At 40.5% G+C, this 7,080-nt stretch overlaps 1 protein-coding gene across 4 annotated transcripts in view; it reads left to right on the forward strand.

Annotated features, from left to right (window-relative positions):
- Positions 1-7,080, forward strand: part of unc5a (unc-5 netrin receptor A) — a 132,346-nt gene that overhangs the window by 1,373 nt on the left and 123,893 nt on the right. The gene's annotated exons all lie outside the window — the stretch shown is intronic.

The raw sequence follows: 7,080 nt of genomic DNA on the forward strand, positions 1-7,080 counted from the left end.
GATGACCTACTGGCACGGATGAGTTAGGCTACATTTTATGATCTTGCCTCTTGGCCAGACAGGATTGCATGCAAATGCGCTTTGATGTACAAAACAATCGGACAGTGGGGTGAGCTGGAGTAGGCTACTCTGGCTACAGATACATTTAAGTTCCCCCCAATAGCAGCAAATGAGCCACTAGTGGCCCATTATGGAGCTTTAAATTAGCTTGGGTAGATTTTTCATTTCAGAACTCAAATATCCTCATAATACTATTTACAATAGTGCGTATTATATTGTATTTCCTGTAACAGTAGCATGACAAAGTCCTGGTCATTGATGCACAAGTACAGTGGAGAGTGAATCCAGTCATCTGATTCAAATTTGTGCAGTCCATTGCTCTCTTATCCATGATGCACCATTTCACATTTCAGCATTTGGATTAATTTTTTTTACAACACTTTGTTTACTCATTCTACCTGATGCTAAATATCATCCTCACGCTGCCACACAGTTGGAAACTGAAGGTGAGTATCCAAAACAGGAGACTTTGATACATTGTTTGCCACATGTCTGTTTCCGAACTGTTAACCTTGCTTTAGACATAAAGCAAACATGTTCAAGTTGCTGTAATTGTGTCTCTTGCTTAGGGGCACTAAGATGATGAATTAAAAGGGCTTTTCTCTTGAATTAATTAGTTTAATTATGAATATATTGGGGTTAAATAAACATTCATGCTCCAGGGACCTCATATATCAATGGTAGCAATGCGGTGGTATTTACAAGTCATTTTGATGCCTGTTGAAATTGATGTATGTTGATTGGGTTGCTGGGTTATATGGGCTGCATGGTGTTTCAGTGCTCAGGCGCTGTTGCCTCACAGCAAGGAGTTACTCGGTGCCTCGGTTCTGTGTGTTTCCTGTGGATGCTGTAATTTCCTCCCACAGTCCAAACACGTGCAGCTGAAGGTTGATTTTTAAGACTAAATTCCCATAGGTGTGACACTGTTTGTCTGTTTCTTTGTTTGCTCAATGATAGACTGGTGATCTGACCAGGGTGTTTCCCTGCCTTTCTCTCAGTGCATGCTGGGATAGGCTCCCAGGCCTCCCATGACCTTGGATAGTAATGAGCCAGATCAGAAAATAGATGAATACAGGGTTACAGGTAACAGGTTTTATTTTTTTTCTGTCTACTGTATCACATTTCTGGGCACAACCTTTCTTTTTGTTTTAGTCTGTCACCCTCTATATGAGGTCAGTACAACCATCCTTATAAGCTCTCATCACAGCTTACAGGGTACTTTTATAGGACAAACTGAGTTCCAGAAATGGATTGGAAGGTAATTTGGTGGCTAATTCTTTCTACATCAGGGCTGGGACAGTCTCTGCTAAGATCAGTCAAACTATCCCCTGTAGAGAAGCAAGGCGCTGACTTGGCATTTGTAGGTATCAAAAGCCAACTTGTCTTTTTTGCAGGGAAACATAACTGATTCAGTAATAAAGGTAGGCCTGTCAGTCTAGATTTGAGCTAGGTGAGCACTTTCCTTCTCACTTTGCTGTGAGAGATCCGACAGGCCGGACAGAGGGGGTGGGTGTGCTTTCAGCCTCAGGAACAAAGAACTGTACTGCACTCTGTGCACACAAGCAAAACTGTGCAAAGATTTGCATGTGTGTGTTTCTGCTGCGTGTGTAAGGTGTTTGTCTGCAGATTATTCAAGCTTCTGTTGCTTCTTTTGTTTTCACATTTATTTAAATTTGCCTGTTATTTTGTTGCCTGTTGTCAGTCCCTTGTTACTTCCTCAAGAAAAGATCATTGAAAACCCAGGTACCCATGCAGAATGAATAAAATCCAGAATTTTTCTTTGTTTCTACCTCTGCCCAGTGAGAGCGTTGCCAAGCAGTTGTTGTCTGGTTCAGCCAGGCGCCATGGGATTTGGTATCAGGCACCTTTCCTACTTGTGTGAACAGTCACCTCAGAGCATTTTCCACGGGGTGTAAACCTTGTGATGATGCAAGAAGATGGCCATTAAATGACAACAAGCAGAAGTCTATTGCATAATACTGCAATTTGCAACTTCCCATTTCTTAGTGTAGTGATATAAGGCATTCTTTTGTCCAGACGTTTGTCATCCTCCCACTGTGAATCATCCCAGAGTTGTCTTTTTTCACAGCCAGTTTTGTCTCTCCTCATTGACTCACTAAAGAATGCGATAAGGAGAGCAAAAGCCAAAATTAACATAATTTATTGGGGGAATTTGCCTTCTGGTCAAAGAAATTTAAAACTACTTTGTTTCTGTCCCATAGCTAATGCATGGCAAATGATCGCCGTGTATTTGCAGGGATATGGTCTTTTACAGGGAAGTGATAATTTACTACCAGAAAGAGTTTTTGTTCCCTCTAGTCATGGGAGATGAATTCAAATGACACAGACAATGGGAAGACTTGTGCAGTGAGGTAGGGAAATTTTTGTACGAAATTATTTATTTTCTCAACTGCTCATACCCTCTCAGTAATTTAGCATGATGTAAAATACGGGATATTACACGGAAAGAGGCGTTAACTCTTTATGGGGAAAAAATTAGGGTAAAAGATTAAAATGATTTTACTCCCCATGAGTACAAACACTTGTTATGCTACTTACTGAAACTGATTTGGACAATATCACAATGAGAAGGAGGGTTGGAATTAATTACCTGCAGGACAGAGCTGCATATTTTTAAATTCTCATTCCATCATGTCAGTTTGTTTGTACTGTAAAGTAAGAATACAGATTAACTGAATAAATCTTCTTCCTGTCCAAGTCTTCCAAAATGTGATTTCTGAAGTTTGAGTTACTGTGATTCATGGAGGCAGAGATAATAGTTCACTATAAATGAATAAAAGGTAAACAATGAATGTCAACACAGGTCAGCTTTAAACAGTGGACTCTCCATTTGGTGACAAATGCCTGGGCGCCTTATCTTTCGGAAGGCTAGGTCCCCGCACTTATCCTTTGCAAATGGCAATCTTGAGGAGTAAACGAAGGACACGGATGTTGGCGAGGACACATGGAGGATGAACCTCACAGAGGGGAGGAGCCTGGTGTTATTTTCTGCACTCTGTGCAGAGGCTTGGCGAAGGCACTACATCTTTGTCAAACTCTGCCCTTTTGTTTCAATTACCCCATTTCTATGATTCAGGTCTATGTGAGAGCGCTTAGGGGTTGAAGCTGGACTGTTTCCCTCCTGAAAGGCACTGCACTGTAGTCACTATCGGTGCTTTTCCACCCAGGCAGTATGGAACTGACCTATCACCTCTGATGTGATGTCTCGGTGGGAAGCTGGTACATCAAAATAATGCAGATAACTGCACACCAAACGTCCATAATTTATACTGTAGATATAAGGCACAGTTTGTCTTTGTCTAGAAAAAGATCAGTTGTGGTTGAAACGTTGGTTTTACCTCTATAAATTATGGAAGCTTATTGTGTGGTTTTCTGTATTACTCTGTAGTATGTGACCATGACCAGTGCGCATTCAGTCGACTTTTTTTTTTCTTGGTTCAGTGAGAACTTGGAGCATAATTCACAGAAGGCCACAGTGTTCAACACTGTATCAGTAGTTGGAAGGTTGCCCTCAATCTCTGTTGTGGTGTTTCTGTTGCTGCTTACCATCCCATGCCACTGACCTGCCTTCTATCCAAAGGCCACTGTTGAGAAGTTGGGATGAGCTTATTGTACTGATTCCAAGTGTTGGCTGGGAGGGTCTGATCAAGTATTCTTTTCCCTGGGCCATAGCTTTCTCACACACTCCCATGAAAAGAGAGAACATAACAGTGCTAGTTTTAAACCTTGGATGTTACTGTGTTCTGGTGCTGGGGAAGGAATAATCACCTGGACACAGATGTATGAAGGTTGAGGTTCATGTCTGGAGTCAGTTACAGAGGAAGATACTAATGCTGGCAAAAGATGCTTTGCTGTAGTTTCCTTCTCCAGAATGTCTTAGCCATGATGTTGCTGACTGCTGTTAACCACAAAACAGATATGCAGGTCAGTTTTGGTGCGTGCTAGCCCTAGATCCAGAATTTGTGTAAAAATGTTTTTTGCTGGTGGCATTTGTTTTTAGTATACATGATGTGCTGTCTGGTTCACTTTGTACAGCGAGAATAGTGGTGTGTTAGGAGATGTTTCCAGGCCTTCCTGTCCTCCACATGATCAATACTCTTCTCCAAATGGTTAATTGGCCATCAGTCACTGTCAGTGGAAGTACTTAGAAACCTGGAGGTGTCTTGGTACGGCTCATAATAATGAGAGTGTCCAGTCCTCTGGGTCCTCTCCTGGCCTTTACTTCAGCCCTGGTAGTGGCTGGGGAGCAGAGATCTGAATGCAATATGGAGAGCCATAGATTAATAGTTCCTTAGTAAGGCCACCAGGGAGCGATGTGAAAGCCACTTCCCACTCCCCCTTCATCATATAGTGGCCTGGATGGAAAAGGAGCTCTGAGATGGTGTGAAGGTCATTTGAGTTGGCAGATTTTTATCAGTTTGTCATGGAGTAAATTCTCAGTGTTTTTTTTTGCTTGTTAAAATGTTTCGTGTCTTTGTGGCAGGTAAGTGAACTGTATATAGTAATTTTCATGCAATATTAAAGAGAAGATAGTCATTTTCACAGGGCAATTTTCCTGCAGCTTTTAGTTTAAACTTATAAGATGACACTTTTATCTAATACTTCAACCTTGAAGAGAAGACACACCCCCAACCAAATGTATGGCTCATTTTTATGCTTACCTCTGCTTAGCATGGCATATAAAATACATAATTAGAAATCACCTAAGGCTACCCAGACAGTCCTACTGGCATTTGATTGGCAAGGGTATGTGAGGGAGGCCTGGCTCAGCCCGGGACAAAATTTGCCATCTTGAAGTGATTTTGTTGACAAGACAGGAGGCACAGTGACCTTTCCTAATTATGTGTATGTGTCCAGGCACTGATGCCTAAGGCAAGCAATTCAACTGAGTCAACAGAGTGCTGACTCTTGGAGCACATCCGAGCCCAGACAGCATGTTGTGTGGTGTAAGGTTAGAATATGCTGGGCTTAGCAGCAAGCTTGTTAATAATTTAGTATTGATATGACATGACTAATGTAATTTGTGTCACCTTTTGCTCTCTCTTTGCTCATAGGTATGTAACGAAATAAACAGATCTGGCCAGATCAGGCGCTTTCCTTTTGTTTCTTCCGTTTTCCACTTGCACCTGAATTCATATAAAAAAAAAATCACATGCATGTTGATTCTCACAAAACATGAACCATTTATCATCCACCCTAAATGTGTGGCAGCTAGAGAACAGCCTCTCTGATCTATGTAGGTCCCTCTGTTATTGTTTTTCCCAAACAAACCATTTCCTGATGTGAAATGAGGTCTGAACATTACAGATTTGCAGCTTAAAGCCAAGCAGCACATTTTCTTGGCTAGGACATCATGAACACTAGGCTCACAAAAGCATATTCAAGTTCTTACACCAATAGAATTAATCATAGTAACGCAGCTACCATCAAGGCTAGATACGCCCTTTTTTTATGGCTTCTAGGGATCAATGTGAATTTTCATACCTGCAATTTCTTGTCACATGTTCTTGAATTTCAAAATCGGAGAACTAGGACGGGTTGGTTAATTAATCACTGTTTTATGCAGAATTAATGGTAAAGGTTTAGTGATACTGATTTGGGGTTTAAAATGTCATTGGGCCTAGGATATTCTAGTTTGTGTTATAGAACACTCAGGCTAGTTCATAGTTAGACCAGATCCCAGTCGTCCTATTGACTAATGCAGTCTCACATTTATTTTACAGAAAAGTCACTAACAAGTCACTATATCTTTAAAAATACAGGCAGACATCAGTGATTACAATAGTTTTAGCCTTAGTAAGTGATCATTTAAGTGTCTTATGTTAAATCTGAGCCCTCTGCCTTTTTGTCCTAGACTGGTGCCATGAAAACATAACAAGCAGAAATCTAAAAGACTGGTGGAGGAGGGCCCACCACTAGTTTCCTGCTCAGTCAAGTCATCCGAAGCAGCTTTCCCCCCGTTTGTTCCTGTTCATTTAAAAATTTTGGCACTCCATCCAGTCTCGCAAGCCTTGTAAACATGTAAAGTTCTTTTTATCCTTATGTTTTTTTGTGCTCAAGTATTGGTCTACTGTACATCACACTATTTACTGTGCCATTAGAAACCCATGTTTGATTTGCTCAGTTAAAATTTGGCAGGCGCCTAAATCCAATATGTACCAGTCTGTTGGAGAGAACATCTCGTCATAATCCATTTTAAAAACTGACAGTAGTGAATTTTGATCAAGTCTCAATAGTAACTTGTGAACCAAATGTTGAAATTAAAAGCTGTTGAAATTAGGTGCTGTTGTATGACTTGCCCAGTTTTTGGGCGGCAGTGTGACAGGCAGTCACATTTTCAGATAACACTAGATTTAATAGACAGTTTTACTCAGAAATGATCAAAGAACCCCCTAAAAAAAGAGACAAAAGTGAAATAACATCACAGATATTATGCAACATCTGCAGGCAGCACAGGCCTGTCAACGTTCACCTGTCTGTTTTACGCTGTCTTTAAAGCTTTTATGTACATTGTTTCACTGTATATGAACATAGTTTAAATTTTAACTCAGATTTAATGACAAACACATCAAATTTATTTATTTCGGGATAAATAATCTTAGGCTCATTTACTAGCTTTTCCAGAATTTTCAGCATACTAAGGTCTTCATCAGCAGATGGAGATGATGCAGTCTTTATTTATACAATTTCTGTCATAACATTTTGATTCATTTGGATGGGTAATTATAACTCGTGTCTCTATTCAGGGGTGGTCTTCGGCACTGGATATGAATATTGACCATATCTGTGCATGTAAATTCCAACACACTGTACAGGCAGGTCTTCTGTTGATAAAGTAGCTCACACCACACATTGCTCATTAGGAAAGACATTTATGCGTTCAGACAGAGTCCACAATTCGTGTCTCATTTATTTTTAAATAAAGGACTCATTAGTACGCAACAGGTCTTGGGTTCAGTCTGCTGGGTGCAGTCAATTGACTGATAGAAAATTCATGCC

The sequence above is a fragment of the Monopterus albus genome, unplaced genomic scaffold (assembly GCF_001952655.1).
Source record: "Monopterus albus unplaced genomic scaffold, M_albus_1.0 scaffold2.1, whole genome shotgun sequence".
Classification (NCBI taxonomy): Eukaryota; Metazoa; Chordata; class Actinopteri; order Synbranchiformes; family Synbranchidae; genus Monopterus; species Monopterus albus.